The sequence below is a fragment of the Lagopus leucura genome, unplaced genomic scaffold, assembly GCF_019238085.1.
Source record: "Lagopus leucura isolate 7727_CA_CO unplaced genomic scaffold, USGS_WTPT01 Super-Scaffold_100008, whole genome shotgun sequence".
Classification (NCBI taxonomy): domain Eukaryota; kingdom Metazoa; phylum Chordata; class Aves; order Galliformes; family Phasianidae; genus Lagopus; species Lagopus leucura.
Genome location: NW_024962265.1, coordinates 11,087,286 through 11,106,903, shown reverse-complemented (window position 1 = coordinate 11,106,903; position 19,618 = coordinate 11,087,286). Strand labels below are relative to the sequence as shown.

General features: G+C 38.6%; 1 protein-coding gene across 3 annotated transcripts in view; it reads right to left on the bottom strand.

Annotated features, from left to right (window-relative positions):
* Positions 1–19,618, bottom strand: part of MAGI2 (membrane associated guanylate kinase, WW and PDZ domain containing 2) — a 708,774-nt gene that overhangs the window by 154,275 nt on the left and 534,881 nt on the right. The gene's annotated exons all lie outside the window — the stretch shown is intronic.

The following is a 19,618-nucleotide window of genomic DNA, read 5'->3' as shown; positions in this document are numbered from 1 at the left end:
AGTATCTTCAAAGAAAGACAGAAAGAAGGAAGGAAAATAGGAAGGAAAAAAATAAAGGAAAGACTAATGTAAATTCAAACAGGTCATTTTAATAATCAGTGGCAGTGCCTTTTCATCACAGCCTGCTTATGTTAATGGTCCAGATGCTCTTATTCTGCCTTCTGAAGGCTGTTGTGTTTCAGAATGATTTTTGATGGTGCCACTTAATCTTCTCTGTGGATAGAGGAAGGAATACATTTTAGATCTCGATGTGCCAAGATGAAAAAAAAAAAACTAACCAACCCAGAGATTAATTTTCCTAAAGCTAATGTATTGCTAACTACACTACAGAATCATAAAAACCTTTCAGGGTTTCAGAACAACAGCCAGAGTTGTGTCACTACCCTGCAGACAGGCAGGAAAGAAAGATGAGTGCATATTTCTGGTATCAGTTGTAACCAAAATATTTATATAGTAAAAAGAAAGTGTAGCATGAGAGAGAAAAAAAACACCATTGAAATGTTGTCAAAAAGGATGTGGAACAGCTTGGGTCATCTGCCCTGCCTTGTTAACACCCATGCACAAGTGAGGAGACCCCCAACCAAATATGATATTTTTTTTTCAGAAAAATGTCACACCTTTCTATTCAACAGCCTGTATTTATTTCTTCTTCCTCTCTCCTCCTTTCTTCTCTGTTCTTTCTCCTAATTTCAAATTTGTTTTTTGCTTTTTCAAGTAAGTTACCTCCTACAGAAAGTAACAAATGATTTGGGTTAAAAGTTAAAAAATACAGTGCCACTCCACAGCTGACTGCATTTGCACACTCTTCCAGTTTCCTTAAGAGATAAAGTCTTTGCAAACATTTATCTGTGAGTCTAAGCCAGCGGTCCTCATCTCTTGGCTTACACAGAAACATGCAGCCTGCCATACCCTCCAGCACAACACACTGCTTACCAGGGAGCAGGTGCTGCTCAAGGCGTGCTGTGCCATGGGAACAGAGGGCTGGAGATCTCTGGTTTGAATGCTCCCATTAGCACCTGTCTACATTGCCTACAATACATATCTACATATTGTATATGTACATACATATATGTACATATTGTCCATATCTACAAGCAGATATGCAAAATAGATACAGAAAATAAGACTCATGAGGAGCAGGGTGCACTGGAACAGGCTGCCCAGGGAGGTCATGGAGTCTCCTTCTCTGGAGATATTCAAGACCTGCCTGGACTCATACTTGTGCAACCTGGAACCTGCTTTGGCAGGGGAGGTCGAACTGGATGATCTCTGGAGGTCCCTTCCAACCCCTATGATTCTGTGATTCTGTGAACTGGGACTGTTTGGAGACTGTCTGGAGAAGAGAAGGCTCAAGAGAGACCTTATGGTTCTCTACAACTGCCTGAAAGGTGGCTGCGGAGAGGTGAGGGTCAGCCTCTGCTCCCTAATAACAGTGACAGGACAAGAGGGAATGGTCTCAAGTTGTGACAGGTTGGACATTAGGAAACATTTCTTCTCAGAAAGAGTGGTGAGGCACTGAAACAGGCTGCCATGGGAGGTGGTGAAGTCACCATCCCTGCAAGTTCCTAGTGAGGAAATACTGGTGGTATGTGGACAGCTGGACTAGATGATCTTAGGGGTGATTCTACAAATTGGGCTGCTGATCCTGAATACTTCTCTAATAGGCTGCCATAAGAAAACAGAGGATAAATTGCAATTGAAAGTTGGTATTTAACCTAATATTCACATATTGATGTGAATTCTGGTAGGAAACATCACTGCATAACATATGAGAACTGCGGAAACCAACCAACTAGCAACAAAAAGCATTTACATGCTGCAGAAAAATTTTTGCTTCAGCACTGGTTCCTCCACTCAGCCATGTTTCAAGTGTCACTGTCTTAAGTTGAAAAATGCAATCTCTAACATGGATTTCTCTATACTAGCACACAGTTCAAAAGCCATGAGACATACGTTAGATAAAAAAGTTAGAATTGTTCAGCGTCTCAGTGAGAGCAGCAACAAAGGCAGGATGGATAACCTCACCGCCATAGCAAAAACAAATTCAATCTTCCTATCAGGAAAGACCTAGAAAGTTTAGCATAGTGTACCAACTCCAAGCCAAGCCATGTCAGCTCAACTGCAATTAAATTAGTGTTCTCCAACTGCCATTCTCATACCAGCAAGTTTCACAATGTCATCACTGCTTATGGTCTGTCTGTAATCACAAACCATTCATGTGCAATTTGTTCTCATGAATAAAATGACGTTATACATAATTTATTCTTTCACAATGGAAACAAATGTCTAAGTAACATTCACATCCGATAAATGCATCTTCTTCCTTTGTGCAGCACATTGTGACATGCTAGAGATCCTTAATTATGCAGAATGTAGACTAAGTATTACTCTCACTTCAAAAATAACTTTTCCCAGGATTGTTACCACGTGAAGCATTGCCAACAGTGGAGGTATCTTTAATGTTAGCTGATCCTTCTGATGTGCAGACTTGTAGATCTACTAAGATTTGCATATGGCTAGCCAAGGTCAGCGCACCACAAGTACCTTCCATGGGCCTTTTCAAGAGTAAGCTCAGTTTCTAATCATAGAATCACAGATTGGCTTGGGTTGGAAGGGACTTCAAAGCCCATCCAGTCCCAGTCCCCCACTGTGGGCTGGCTGCCCCCCACCAGTTCAGGCTGCCCAGGGCTCCAGTTCAACCCACCCTTGAGCACCTCCAGGGATGGGTCACCCACAGCGATATGGGCAGCCAGGGCCTCATCCAAACTAACTACTAAATACAGTTTTCAGTGTATTTAGAAAATAATAGATTTAAGTAGAAACACCTACTGGAAAGTACTGCCAGCAGTAAATTCACTTTGGTGCTAATCTTTGTGCAGAATGCAAACCTGTCAGAGAAGCTCAGCACATGCCTTGGTGGTTGCTCACACACATGCAGACAAGTTCAGTGCCATCAACAGGTGGTTCAACATTCAGATGTGCACATAAAAGTGACTGTCACAAGTGCACTGATTTCACCAACAGAAAAGGAGCCCTGAGTTCATCAGCTTCGCACCTCATAAATTTGTGAAGTTCAGCTGATCGGCTCTACCTTCAACTGATTTTATTAACACAGCCTCTTTATGCTATATTCTTTGGGCTTTGAAAAAAACAGGATGAAAATAAACATTTTTTGATCTTTCGGACAAATCTTTCAGCACTTGTACTTCATTACTGACAGTATTACATTACTGACTGACTTACTACAAACCAGTGTTTTCTGCCTAACAACTGTCTGATCTTACGAAGTTAGGCCTTTCTTCTATTTGCTTTTCAACCTCCTCGTTTATTTATATTATTTCCTTTGCTGTTAAATGCTTAACAGCATATCCCATGAATTTATGGATTTACTGAAGTTACTGTTATTATATAACCTAAACTTTCAGTTTGGCTACTGACCTAAAAAGCCCCACAGAAATATGTATCTGCATACGGCAGACCTCACAGAAAGCAGCCAGATATTCTGTTACTAGCATCTTCAATTCACAGATAAACTTCAACAAATTGAGGCTAGCTGCACGCCTCCTAAATTCCAGCACAAGAAAGGAAAAAGCCCTTTATTCTGTAAGAAACCCAAATTACAGATTCTATATTAATTTCAGTGCTGAAATTTACTAAAAGGGAAGCAGGACTACCCTCAGCCTCTCCTCATGTGGCAGGTCCCCTCATCCCTGACCATCTTGATGGCCGTCAGCTGAACTTGCTCCCATTTATCAAACTGAACTGAACGACTTGAGTCCCCCCGAACTAGAGTCACCAGGAAACCTGATTTTGCTGCATCCTTCAGCAGCAAAGACTTTGACGAAAAGACATCAAACATGACAACCTCCACTATAAACCCCCATAATACTCCCCTAGCACCATAATTTGGTATAGTATGCTCCATTAATCACTACTCTGAGTCCTGTAATTCAAAGTTATTTACCTACGTAGCTCTAGATCCATTTGGATTGTAACACCTTAACTGGGATACACAAATACTGTGGAAGACAGAGAGGAAAATCTTGCTGACGTCAAGGTAAAGACACCAATCACTTCTGCCTCATTCACAAAATCAGTATCACAGCAGTCAAGTTAGCTGGGCACAGTTTGTACTGGGTAAATTCACACTGGCTCTTCTAGTCCCCACCTTCTCCTTCAGGTATGGAGAAACATATTTACAGAGGACTCACTTTTTTATTTTGTCAGAGGCATCTCGCTAGGGTCTAACATCTGAGAGTTTCCTGAGCTCCTCTGCTACAGCACCTTGAAATTCTCCACTTCATGGCCACTGCAGCCAAGGCTGCCCTCGATTACCACATCTCCCATTAGTTCATGCTGTTAGTTCTAATCAGGTCCAGGTGCGCACCAACCCCCATGGACCCATCTGATACCTGTATCAAGAAGTTATCCCTAAGAATCTCCAGAAGCCTTGTTGTATGCTTGCCTCCTGCCCTGTTGCCCATCCAATGGATGTCAGGGTCTTTCCAATCAAGTAAAAAAGAATCTGTGAACAAAAGCTTCTTCACAAATTGTTTAAAGAAGGCTTATGCTCCTCACTTGGGGGTCAGATTAGGGGGTCTGTGTCAACATCCCATCATGATGTCACCTTTTACCAGCCTCTCATCTGATCCTGACCCACAGGCTCTCTACTAGCCAGCTCTTGTAAGAAAGCTCAATATCTCCAAGCTGCTCCTTCACATAGAGAGCAACCCCTTTTCTTCAAACCCCCTGACCTTCTTTCTTAGTGAAATGGGTAATTTTAACTTGTTCCTGGAGAATTTTTAAAATTAGTGAAAATTAAATTTTCAGTCAACTTTGAGAAAGTATCATTCATAACTTCATTGTTTCACTGGGCCTTGAAATTCTCAAGTCAAAGTTTCAAAATAAAGCACATAGCATGTTTTGTTTTCACTTCCTTGTTTTTATGTTAATTTTTTATTACATGATTTGATGACAGGCCAGAGGGGAAAATGAATATACGTGTAAAAAGAAATGGAAAAATATAGTATCTCTAGAGATAACAGAAAAACACAGCTGAGAACTATCTTGTATGCTTAGAATAAACTAATAACCTAACAGTGGTCCACTGATAGCAAGTTTTCCTGTCCAGACTGTAAAATAGCACAGGTGTAATACTCATTTGTGATGAGCCACAACAGCTTTCCAAGTATCACATACTGGCCATGAATGGAGATTAAATAAACCAGTTCCCCTTCTGAATACAAGACATCTTACATTTCTTTATTTCATTTCCAATAAGCCAGTGAAGCTGCATACAAGCAGACCAAAGAATGCTCTGCAAGGTACTGCCTACATGATCTGTTTCCATGACTACCATGCTTTTAAATAATGTTTTCACAACTCCGAACAGTAGCTGGGTGGGTGTAACCCAGATATGTAAGTTGTTTAACTAATATTTCATGAAATAGATAAAGGAGTACAATTGATGAGAGATTTATGCGCACAGTGGAAAATTCAGGTTAACACTGGAGAAGCTAAGGGAGCAATTCTTGACTTATACCAGCAAAACGCCACTAGAATCTGGTTTTGTTTCCTCATCGGCTTCACTATCTTGTCTAGGGTGACAACTTTAAAATGTTCACATTTCATTACTTTTTGCTCTGTTGCACAATAGATAAAAATCTGCTTTAGTTGCATATAACTGCTTTCTGAAAGTTCTTGTCATAACTTATTCATCATTACGCATTAGTTGTATTTATGAGGACGCTCAAATTGAGTCACTCCATACTTTATGTTAAAAATCCCTTGGCATTTGAATGACAAGGAAATATGTATGAATGAAGAAGCTTATTTTTCTTTATTTGAATTGTAATGCCATCTGCCAAAACTCTCTCTCAGAATGTTTCTGTGACAGCATCAGAAAGAAACTTTACATGAGAAACAGGAGTGTGCTCTTTTGTTAATCTAACAGAGACAAATTCTGTTTGCATTTATGCGGGCATTTTGCAAGTGTAGTGTCCAGTTAATATACCAATTTGTGACAATGACAATATAATCGTATTTGTGGGTCACTTTTCCATCAAGACTTTTAATCATGTGTGATAATAAACATGTTTTTTCACATTTCAATGTTCAATTAATGTTGGCACGTAGCTAACGTTGTAGGAAGAGCAAAAAAAAGGAAGGCCACATAGTACTTTCATCTTCAGTTTATTTTTTTTTTTCCTCCAGTTTCATGTTCAGCAATATCATGAAAAGTGGCAACACATACATCCTCCACTCCCTCTTCCCCTCCTCTTTTCAGTGTAGAACCTACATAAGGATAGAGAAGTAACCCAAACATTGCCTGGAGATAGAAGGAGAACAGAAGGATGGATTAAAACAGAGGGACAAGTGGTTTCTCAGCAAGTCTGGTTTATCATTAAGCATCTCCAAAGCTTTCCAATTATTTTCCTAAAGAAAAGAGCCTCTTACTTCTCTCAAGAAAACCCCATCCTTCCCCAAAGAAGCTGCAGTCTATTTTTTCCAAACATTACAGTTATTTGCAAATCACACCAGCAACACTCTCTCCCTGAGTTCTGCTGTTCAAGAGCGCCTCTGTTGCTCTGTTTGTCTTTCCTAGTCTCAGATATATTCAAAAACATAATTTTTGAATCAGCAACAGATCTACTTGAGTTATTTAAACAGAATGTAAAGTTCTTGCAGTGTATGCCCTTGCTTTGTCCCATATGATAGTTTTGATCTCTATATAGGCATTATTTTAATTAGTTACTTTAATTAATTACATTATTTAAATTATTTTAATTGCTTTTGTATTTAATGATTGAAAGCCAATTTGAAACTGTTCCAGCTCAGTAGCATAATAAGCAAATCTTTAATTTCTTTTTTTTCTTTTATTTATTTTCTGGTAGTCTTCTAATTTCTGCTCTTTAGTGTTCTCCAGTATCTTCAGCTCTCTTGGTATTTACCAAGATGCCTACAAGTTCTCAAAAATCCAGTCCCTCCACACTGCATCACCTACATCTTATCCCAAATGGGGTACAGTCTACTACAAAGTTGGAACAGAGTAAGCCAAGAAGACCCTACAGTATCACCCAACATGAAGATTAAACATACACGAGTTTCTCATTTCAGTTCAGCTTTGACTGCGTCTGCCTTATACTTTTTAATTCTTTTATGAGCCAACTTAGAAGTAATGGCTTGCCTTTTATTAACTGGCCTAGTGGTACCTGGTTGAAATGTTCTGAGGATTTCTCCTTCGAGAACCTGAGAACAAATCAGACTGAGTGCTTAGGCAGGGTCACCTAAACACCAGCACTTTATTCAGAAGCCTTAATAGGAAGGGCAACTGCATAATAAAGTTAAGCTCCAATCAAAACAATGTATATGAGGAGAAAAATAGTCCAATGAAAAATGTGAAACTTCCTGTTCAACCAAAGCTGTCCCTACATGGGGTAAAAGAAATCTGAGGATAACAGATAAGTGAACTACAGAAACTGCAAGTAAGTGTAAGTGCTAGAGGAAAGGAAAACTAGGAAACTTTTTTTTTTTTTAATTGATTTGAATGTCATCATTTGTAAATAAGCATAGCTGCAATGTAATGCAAAGAGCAAACAGACACAGCACAGGACAACTTTTAGTGACTGCTTATGTTTTGTCAAACATTTGTAGTCCTGTACAATCAATGAAGACACATACATCATTATTAAGAAATACACAGGAAAGTTAGGCTAACTAAGATTATTGCAACAGGAAGATAATAAACGGAAAACGCTTACCAATGCTGTAAGCTTGCAATATCCTCCATGAGGAATAACCTCCAAGAAGAGACCCATCCTCAGTGGCAGTCAACTCTTAAATGGAGTCTAAGAGAGGTGCAGCCAGGCTCAACCCCTTCCGGTAGCATAGGTGAATTACCTTCACCTGTGCTCCTGTGGCTGACTGATTGCTCACCTCAGGTGATCAATCAGAGGTTCAGGCTGTGATTCAGCAGTTCCCATACAAGTTCTCATAAAACTTAGTAAATTATAACCATCTGCAGGCAGAACTCAGAAGATGAGAATTTTTGGGGACTTCTTTGCTGGATAAGTGTAGCGACTACAATGATAATCTGAAAGAGCTGGAAGAGACTTCATTTCACGTCTCTGTGGATGGGCTCTCCTGAGAATGTAACTACAGTGTTTGCTATGTCTGTAGAAAGTAAGGTTGGGGCTGTGATCCATAACTTTCAGATGCAGCACAGGCTAATCATTTTAACGAAAATGTTACATGCTTATGGAATATGTATGCTCAGCTCGTAGGTGTGCCTTTTGTGTTTTGTGGATTTGTGGATTTAAACTATTCTTTGAGATCTGATTAGGTACTTGCATTTCACAGGCTTGGTTTACATCTGGTTCACTGATCTGTTCTTACAGGAAAAGATTATTCCTGTATCACAGGACAAAATAAGCCTCCGATCTTTTCTAAGCAGTCCTACAAATGCAGGGAATTGCATGCTACATGCATATTAGGTGCATATTTTTCTCTGCTCCACTGATAAAGTCACTTGTGAAACTGCCATGTTTGTAAAACAGTTGGCAATGAACACTTGCAGCACCTGTGGCAGAGGCAGCCTCTGCCAGCCTTTTTAGTGCACAGTAAAATGATAAAAATGTATTAGCCTTCTACTTTGCAGTTGCAGTCCTAATTATACAATGCAGCTGGTGCTGCAGGAAAATCTGTGCTGTGCAACTGCAAAGCAAGTGGAAGGAGTGAAGACAGTGTTACTTTGAAATTGTCTATTTCTTCTCTTTAATTTTTTTTTTTTTTTTCTTCTTCTTCTACCGTTTCAAGAGTAAATGATAAGAAAGGGCACAGGGACAAGGACAGTAGATAGGACAGGTGGAAATGAGAAAAGATCAATGCAACAATGACAGGAGGAAGATACATTGCTATGAATGGCCCAATGGTGGGACAGACCTTTCCTGAACTTGCCTTGAACTGCTCATTTCTCTCCAGACTTCTCCATTATTTGCCATTTAGTTCTCTTTGTCAGTTCTGTTTCCCACACGTTCCTCCATTTCTCTCTCTGTGTCTTTTAAAATTCTGTTTTTAGCTTCCTTTCCTTTATTTATTTTTTAATTAATTATTTGAATCAGTTATAAACAAGATACCTTTCCATTTCCTATGGACAACAGAAGAGAATGTTGTCTTCTGTGAGTATTTATGCAATTTGTACTGTGCAACTTGAAGGGAGAATCTTTATGTTTATAACTTCTGTGTTTGCAGAAGCTGAGCATGAATATCTATCCAGTATCAAGTCTGGAAGTGAACTGAAGTTAAACAATATGGTTTTAAGACTGTAGAATCATAGAATTGTTTGAGTTGGAAGGTATCCTTAAAAGGCCATCTTGTCTCACTCCCTTACATTGAAGAGGGACATCAATAGTTAGATCAGGTTGTCAGAGCCTTGAATGTTTCCGTTATGATCTTGCTGCTCCTTTAAAGCGCTTATAATATGTTCACTCATTAGTGAATGCTTGTCATGATAAAGAGTTTATAAGATTAAAACTCAGTTTTGTATCAGTGTGAGTATAAGGTTCTTCTAAGAACACTTGCATTTCCCTGTGTTCTTTTAATAAAGGCAATTAATACCAAACATTTGTCTTCAGACTGCAACTGTAAGCATGGTAAATATGGTCTGTATCTGGGCTGTCAGTTGTAGGGGGGTGGGTAAAGTTCACAATGCCTTATCATTTGCTCAGATTGCTAGCTCTTACAACAAATGGAACATCTTAACCTGCAAGAAACTGGGACCTCTTGAACAACTGCAGTGCTACAACCATTAAGGTCATTCTCATTTCTGTTTAACAGGGCTGTTAAAAGGAATTGGTGTCAAACAGTATCTTTGACTTAAACCATGCCCACTGTTTGATACATGGATCAGACTTCTGCCATTCAGACGTCACTAAGGTTCTGAAATAATTTTATAACATGAAGTGAGAGAGCAACGATCAACAGCATCCTCATCAATATTTAGTTAAGACAGCAAAACACATTCAAATAGTGGAATCATTGAATCTTTTGAGTTGGAAAAGACACTTAAAGGTCATATAGTTCAACTCCTCTGCAGTGAACAGGAACACTTGTGGCTAGATCAGGTTGCTCAGAGTCTGTTCCAGGCTGACCTTGGGGACGGGTCTCCAGAGAAGAGTCTTCAACCGCCTCTGTGGACAACCTGTTCCAGTGCCTCACTATCCTGATTGTAAAAAACTTCCTCCTTATGTCCTGTCAACACTTTTAAAAACTCTTTTGGTTTGAAACCATTTCCCCTTGTCCTATAACAACAGATTCTGCAAAAGTGTCTGTCTCCTTCCTTCTTATAGGCCTCCTATTGATACTGCCGCTCTCTCAGGTCTCTCAAGAGCCTTCTCCAGGCTCAACAGCCCCAGCTCAGATGGGGAACACCCAGCCGATGGAAGGGTGTTCCATCCCTTGGATCATTTTTATGACCCTCCTCAGAATACGCTCTAACAGGTCCACACCTTTCCTGTACTGAGGACTCCACATCTGGACACAGTACTCTGGGTGTGGTTTCATCAGCACAGAATGGCAGGATCACCTCCCTTGCCCTGCTGGCCAAGCTTTTTTGAATGCAGCCCAGGATGCAGTTGGCTTTCTAGGCTCTGAGGACACACTGTTGGCTCCTGTCCAGCCTGTCATCCACCAGTACCCTCAAATTATTTTCAGCAGAGCTGTGCTCCATCCTTAAATCCCCCAACTTGTACTGATAGCAGGGGTTGCCATGACCCATGTGCAAGACTTTGCACTTGGCTTTGCTGAACCTCATGAAGCTCACTTGGAGCTATTGCTGGGTTCCTCTAGGTGGAGGATCTTGTCCTTTGAGCTACACCACACAGTTTGAAAGTCATCCACAGCCTTGCTGAGGGCGTACTTGATCCCACTGTCAATGACATTGATGTAAATGTTAAAGAGCACTGGTCTCAATACCAACCCCTGAGGGACACTACTTGTCACCGATCCCTATCAGGACACTGAGACTATCACTCTCTGGGAATGATTTTGCTACCAGTTCCTTGTCCATCAAACAGTCCACCCATCAAATCCGTATCTTTCCAATTTGGAGAGAAGGACATTATGGGGGACTATGTCAAAGGCCTTACCAATGTCCAAACAGATGACATGTCTCTTCCCTTGTCCACTGATGCAGTTATGTCATCATCAAAGACCCATTCTTATCCCATATAAACTCTCTCTCTTCCACGTGATTAGCAGAGCATCCAGGAGGATCTGCTCCATGATCTTCTCTGGCACCAGGTTGGTAATTCCCTGCGTCATCCTTTCTACCCTTCTTAAAAATCGGTGTGATATTATCTTTCTTCCAGTCACCGGGGACTTCACCTGATCACCGCGACTTTTAAAATATCATCAAGAATGGCACAGAAGAAACATCCAATGAAGGTATGAAGAATAATCACAGAACTATTACTATCAAAGTCCCAGTAATCTTGAAAAACACTAATTCAGTCCTGTCTGTTCACACAACACAACGTGGATTCTGGAGGCCCCTCTTGACCTATAAATTACATGCAGCAATGCTTTCTGCACAATAACGAAGACAATTCACTGCAAACAGACAACTCTACTTTTCCAACTGTCCTTGAATGATGGGAACTTCTATTCATCTGTGTTCATGTTTCTGTTCTGTTCTCTTTAAATACTATTTGTATGGATATTTTGCCATCTCATTTTAACTGTCCATAGTTTATGACTATGAGAAGTTTATTCATTTTTGTCCAAAAAGAACACGTTAAAAAAATCTTTAAAAGCCTAGAAACCTTACTGTGGGTATACTGATGACTACACTGTTCTGTGTAATCAGACTGGTTCCTCATGAGAAGTACTTAATAAAGGGCTCACGCTGTGATATAAAGCATACATTATTGACTTTGTTATAGATATTAGGTTTTCTTCAAGTCACAGCTATGCTAACAAGACACTCTTTCATGCAACACAGACAGACGCCATGTGGAAATTCCCACTGTGCATGGACACAGGAATTAGCATCTCCTACTTGCAATATCTTTCTTGACTGGTACAGTCTTTATGCCTGCAGGCTGCCCAGTCCTTGTGGGATTCAGCTCTGCACAGACAACAGGGCAGTATCTGCCCCACTGCATGGTTTACTTCTCCCAAATAACCTGAAACAGCTTCACTACCACAAGGGAAGCAGCAGGGTTCAACTCATAATAATTGTCCAGTGTCCCTTACCTTATCCTAGAATACAAGAACATTTGATGGTGGTGTCTTTCTGTCTTATTTTAGTTAATTTAATGGTTAACAGGAAGAAAATTGTTATGTGAAACTACTGCTATTGCCGAATCAGTAGGTTTGCAATCTATTATTTTCATTTTTGATAAATTAATAAACGCTTCAGCTACTAAGGGCAATTACAGACTGTGACAATAAAAGGAAAATAATTAAAAAAAGCAAAATCAAGGACATTAGTGATTGGTCTTGTAAGAATAAATCATATTAAATAAAAGGAAAAATCATTGAACTACTGTGATACGAATGGTCTTGAGATGCCAAACATGAATATCAAATTCATTTTTCAATTTATTTAAAAGTTTAGATCTGCACTCTTTGATTTAGACTCATGTCAAATGCAAATCACATTAAGCAGAAGAAAATTTTTGGAAGGAAGAAAAGAGCCAAATAAAATGTATAATCTGCTCCCTTCTCCATCCTGAATAAGACCTTGATCTATTAAGGTTAGCACAAAAAAGGACCTTAATATTTTTTACCTCTGAATCTTTTTTTTTTCGTAATGGATATTTATGATACCCCCTGAGTTATCAGGAGGCCAGAAAATGGGAACCTCCACTGAAGGTTCTATTTTCAAAGAGCTATAATCAAATATAATAAACAATAGAATCAAAACAAGTGTGAATAAGCAGATTACGAAAGCAAAACTTGGAATCTGAATAGTGTCCTTTCTGTTGTCCTTTTTGAAGCAATTACTAGACTGTCACCTTTAGGTTGTTTTTCAGATTTGCTGAAGAAAACACCTTGTAACTCCATTTATATGAAATTGATGCAGGACAAAAAAAAATTGAAATAACAAAATCCAAAAGTGTGATCTGTTCCAGCAAAGATATGGTGCAGTGCAGAAGCAAATTATGGTACATTAACACCCCATCACTTGCACATCTAAAAGGCTGCAAAGATAAATGTTCCTGAAAAAAAAATCTCCGTAAGAATTAGAGAATGATGAGCTAACAGTTTTAAATTTAAAATACAAAATAATATTGTTTTGTTTTTTTTTCTTTCTTTCTCCACTCTTTCTTCCTATTGTTACTATTGTTACAGATTCTCTCATTACTTCCTTTTACCATTGTTATAGAGCTTGATGTTATATTTGACCAGTGGCTCCGAGTACATTTTTCATATAATCAGTCCTTCAAGAGCTATAATCTGAATTGCTCAATATGTACACTTCTTACATCTGCTGTATCAAAAAGTACCAGCCCACACATTAGAAGTCCTCAGAGTTTCAAATTATAGTGTTATATATACTAGTCTATCAAAATTCCTTTTAAAAAAAATAATTTAGTTTTAATAGAAGTCTACATTTTCTCATTCCAAACTCATTCCTTTTTCCTATCAGGATTTCTTCCTTGAAAAATATCTGGTAAGTTGTGCTTTTTTTTTTTTTTTTCCTACAGTACCTATCTGTGGGTATTATTCTGTAATAAGAGTGTCTTTTACCAGGTTAACCTTCAGTTTAATACACAACATTTCACATATACACAGGGATGGAATGTTAAAAATGAGATAGAAATAAGAAAAGGATGAAAAGTTCCTGTACTCAAAGTTCTGCTTCTAAAATATAGATTCATCTTCAGAAAAAGAAAGGATAATTACCTATACATGAAGTTCAATGCCAAACTTCACTGGGATTGCAGTCTTCAGAAGATCAGAAGGCAGATCAATAGTGTAAATTGCTATGGAACGTAGGAATGTGGTCAACTTGTCTCCAGTAATTTCAGTTTATCTACAGGTGAGTTACGTTTATTTCTTGTTCCTCTCCTCCCACCTCCCTTCCTTCCTTCCTCTAACTTTTCCATCCACTCACTGTTAAGAGACACTTTTTCCAGATCCACATTTCAGTCATGCATCTTCCCACAAATGTACTCCCTTTAAAAAAGAAATATTTATCTATCTTTACATTCTATGTCTATTAATGTGGATTGATTTATCCTGAATTAGAATGGGAAATGAATAAGAAACCTTAGGTACTGTTGTGATTTCCACAAAATCTGTGTCAAACAAGACTTTTCACAAGACTTCTGGTTCTTGATGAAGTTGTAGGTGGGCTCTCAGCCTGGCTAGGTGTGATTGCCACTGTTGTTTTGAAGCAGATACAAGGCAAATAATATATTAGTCATTCACATGGCATTCTTCCACCAAACTAATTATTTTAAAGCATCCTGAAGGTCTACAAAATGATGTAATGCTCAGTGTGCCGAACTTGACTGGACTGATGACAACCAATTACCAAGGCAGGGAAGAAGGAGTCTTTATATGCCTTAAAGGAAAAACAGGATGGGAAGATGTGGAGGAGTTTCCCTTTATGGGAGAGCAGCTAAAGTGACTGAAGCTCTACCTGGAAATGGATGAAGAGTCAGCTGAGATCATACATGTCATGATTAAAGAAAGAGTGGATCAATGTGACATTATACTGTTACCTGCTACAGACACCCTCTCAGGAAGAACAAGCAGATTCAGCTCCCTATAGACAGGTAAGAGCAGCCTCATGTCCATGGGCAATTGTTCTCATGGGAGGCTTCAGCCATGCTGATATCCACTGGAAGAACAACACAGCAAGGCATCTGCAATCCAGGAAGGTCCTGAAATGCATCAAGAACTTCCTTACCCAAGAGAAGCCAACAAGGAGAGGCACCCTGCTGGACCTCACACTCATCAACAAGAAGAAATGTGTTGGAGATGTGAAGGTCAAGAGCAGCCCTGACTGCATTCAACATGAAATGGTGGAGTTCAGGAGGGAAGGACAAGGGTAGAAATCAAGTTCACAGCCCTGGATCTCAGGAGAACAGACTTCAACCTCTTCAAACATCTGACTAGAAAAGCCTCATGGAACTATTAGGCCCTGGAAAGAAGAGAGGCCCAAGAAAGTTTGCTAATATGCAATGGTTCTTAGTTGTCTCAATTGTTGGATTATGGTTTGCAGAAAATGTTTAGAGAACTGCACATTACCACCAATACAAGATATTGCAAGTGCACAAAAAGAACAATGCATGAAAATATGAGTGAATTATATACATTTTTTCAACATTTTTTGCTATTTTCAGCTTCAGCCTTTGACTCCGATTCCAAGATGTGTTTCAAAGCACAGCCTATTCAGGATGCACATGCCTTTGGAACACATTTGTGTGTTGCTGATTGCCAACTTTTACTGTCTAGATCTTTTTTTTTCTAAATATTTTTAATGGCAATGTGTTGCAATTGAGAGAGAAATTCGCTCTTCTATTTTACAAAAATGCTCTCTTAATCCATAATTGTACAAGCCGTCTCAGTGAAATCTAGGTCATAGCACTTTCAATCACATTTGCACACCCAGTAAGTTCTCTCTTGTCATGCAGGTAATGTTTTATTGACCTATTTCAGTTACAGCTCATTAAACACAGCTGTTCTAATGATTGAGAAAAGAGCAGAATGTGAAAAAACAAAAATCCATAGCATTAAAGAAAATTAAGAGAAACAGAAAAGGTGAATTTAAATTCTTTCATCTAAATTCTGCTTTGAGATACACACAAGCCCTGTTTGTTTTTTTTTTTGTTTGTTTGTTTTGTATATGCAGAATTTCTTCTGAACATGAGGGACTAAATATTGTCCTAATATTTGTAGTCTGCAGACATATCTGTATTATCCAGGCAAAGGAATAACTTCAGTACCAGTGCACTCTACTCCTAGACCAGGATAGACTTGGCAGCACAAAGCTGCATAAAAGCTGTTTTTGATAAAAAAAGACCTTTAATAGCTTGTCAGGCATCGCCTCAACATGTCTTGAAAACTGATCTTATGCTGTTCTGCACTGAAGTTGTCAAGAGATTTACTTATATTGTAAGTTCTTCAGGGATCAGCTAATACGTTTGTTTGGTATCTACAAAAAAGGGCTGTCTTATACATTCTGTGACAATACAAATTATTAGTCAGAAACCTACAGTAGCAACAGGTCAGGCAGGGTCAAAACATGCTATATATATATAAAAAAATCTACAGTGATAATAGAAAAAGATTTATCCTGGATAGCTCCTACACAAACATAACAAAGTCAGGAAGGATGTCAGATAAAAAAAGTTTCTATCTGAGATATATAATAAAAAGAACTTTAGCTACAGTAAACAGCAAACCAGAAAACAACTCCATATTCTTAGCAGCAGGTTGGGATAGAAGCAGATGTTGAAAATGCTAAAAAATGAGACAGATTCCATTTTGGCTTCTGAGACATTGAGCATTTTTGCTTTCCTGAGATTTCCAGGACATACAGGTATGTTCTATTCAATTAAAACTGAATTTCCCTCTAGTTACAACTCAGCATTTATTGAATTGTAAGGATCCTTATATTCAAGAGTTTATGTGCTGACTTCAGGTAAATCATAGTTCTCTACGGCATCAGCCCTACTGCTGAGGTATTTCATGTTTGTTCTTTAAATTGCTTGCTCAAAGCAATACTTGTTTTTCAAATGCATAGTTGAATAAATAATCTCTCCAGCAGCTTTGCAGAATATTTTCCATATGAAGTGCTAAATCTGGCTATTGTGCTCAGCTTTCCAGTACATGTGGCTACTGATATGTATTTACAGATTACTTCAAAGTATCTACAAAATGCCATAATGTTATGTTAAAAAGCACTTAGATATGGTAGCCTAAACTGTGCTTTTGATTCAAGGTATTAAAGCAAACAGTTTAACAGGTGAAATCTGAAAACATATCTGCACCTGGTCTTGAAAGCAGAATTGTTATTATTGGTGCCATCATTAAAGTTGCTTTGACTACAGGTTGTATTGATTCTCTTGGGTCAACTCACATTAAATTCAGCATAAAGGATATTTATTTGCTCTGAATTCTTCAGAAATGAATCTGTGAAATTTAGAGCTGGCAAAATTGTTCATATTGGCTCCTTATTTTACAAAAACCATGGATGTTTTACCCGTAGAAGAAATAATTATCAGTGTAACTGCTGAAACATTAAATGGGGATACTATCAAAGGCACAAATAGCAGTAGATGCATTGCTCTTATTGAATTTCTCTTTATATATTCCTTTTTAATAACATGTTCTGCTCACATACAGGGCAGCCATGTCAAACAAAAAATGGATTTTTTCCCATTTTATTGAAAGGGAAAAGCAGCAGATTAATATTTTTTTCTTCTGAATACATCAATGATTTTGAATCTCAAACAAAGTAAGCAAATATTATCATGCTCACTTTTGCAGATGAGGACACTGAAGTGCTAAAAGATGGAATTTTTCACAGTTACACATCAAATCAATAGCAAAGCCTGGGATCCAGGACTCCTGATTTTCTGTACGACTGTAGGCTGTGCTACCTCACAGTAGCATAATGAAGGATCCACCTCCAATCTCAGAAGACAGCTTCATAAAATATTATTGTGCAAGAGATTCGTAGTAGAGTTTCATATACAGTAATGAAATTCTATTTTTTTCCATTCATCTTATTTTCCAGTATTTTCACTTCATAATATTCTTTGGGATTAGCTCTTAAGAACCTTTTCTTCAAATGGGCATGTTCTTCTCACTAGATTAAGAAATTACACATACTCAGCATTTTTACTGTTGAATTTACCACTCAGTATTTATTGAATATTTAATATGCAATGTGCAATATGTAAATAAGGGCCATTTCATGTTCAAGTCAGTTCTTTTTCGTTTGTTTCAGTTGAGTTAGAGTTCAGTTGAGTTGGCTTTCAGGAATATCCATAACTTCCACGCTTCTCATCAGTACATTCAGCCACTTTTTGGGAAGAAGGGCATTAATATGGGTAGCAGCTGCTCTGGAAGCCATATGATTTCCTAATAAGAGTACTCCTTTTTCCCCTCTGCAGCTTTTATTGCTGAGCATGATGCCATATGGTACGAAATATCCTTTTGGTCAGTCTGGGTCAGCTGTTCTGGTTGTGTTCCCTCCCCAGCTCCTGCTCACCCCCCAGCCTACTGGTCTTTGCAGGGGGAGCTGATGCTGTGCCAGGGCTGCTTGCTGCTAGACAAAACTTCAGTGCCATGACAATGCTGCTCAAACTACACATGCAAAGCACAGAACTGCAGGGAATACTGTGGGAAAAGTCAGCTCCTTCCCAGCCAGTCCCAGTACACTAAATTAGGGGTTCGATTATTTTCCCACCATTAGTGTCATTCAAGGTCCCATGCCTATGTGCTAATATTTCCTCACTCCTGGTTACAGTATATTATCTATAATTCTTACAGTGGAGTCTGTTTGTCCAAATAAAGATTAAAATAAAAGGATGAAAGCAGAAGTTACCACTAGGAGATTCTTGAAAACAGACTTTCCAAACAGCAAGGCATTTACTGCACTGATTCTGTCACTAAAATAGCTGAAAAAATTCTATATGTATGAACACTTCAGAAAGATAAATTCTGTTTTGTATTTTTCACTCTTCTATTTGGAAGCACAAAACTGCAGGTAAAATTATTACTCTGAAAATATACAGAGTTTACACTTGCTCATAGTTCTTTGGCTTTCTCTCTTCATCATGTCCTCACTCTGCTGTGGCAATTAAGTTACATTCTAAAATCGGTGTGAAATATGATTCACTTTTGATCACTTACTGTGAAATGCTGCTTTGTAAATATTTTTGTTATTGATACCACCACGTGTTTTCTGCAACGTTTGGTGGAAGGAAAACACGTGTGCCTGATATTAAGAATTGGAAACGTGAATATGGAAATCCATTATGTTTAATAAACTCCTGCACAGTAATATCTAAAATCACTGAATGATGCAACAGATGGCAATGTCTTTGGGGCAATTTTTTTAGTTCATCTGGAATCCTTTACTACTAAAATGTTGTATTCCTGGTGCAAAAACCACAGCATACTGTGTCAAAGAACGCTTAAAAGCAGCAATTCCTACTGTGGATCCCTACTGGGTGCTTCAATAACATAGTATAAAACCAGTGTTTCACTTCTTTTCAGTATCAGATTGAAATAACAGACAATCAAATATCACTGGTGATTTTGGAGGATGGCAGGTGACCAATCAATCTATGAAAACCATATTATAGTTAATTCTTATCTCGAGGGGCTTTGGTAACAAATTGCAAAGGTATTTGCTTTTTTGGTGTACAGTGTAAATGACAGGGAAAATTATAAATATTTCCAAACTGAAATGATGGTATATCAGGCTGGGCTCATGGCCCCAGCAGTGCAGTCACTCAGCTTCAGGAACAGAGGGGACTGAAGAGCTGACAGACCGGAGTCAGAGCAGAGCAGGCACCCAAACATGTGCCTCTGATTCTGTGGATCTATTCATGCGATGCTTTGCAGCTCTCACTCAGGAACCTCTATACAT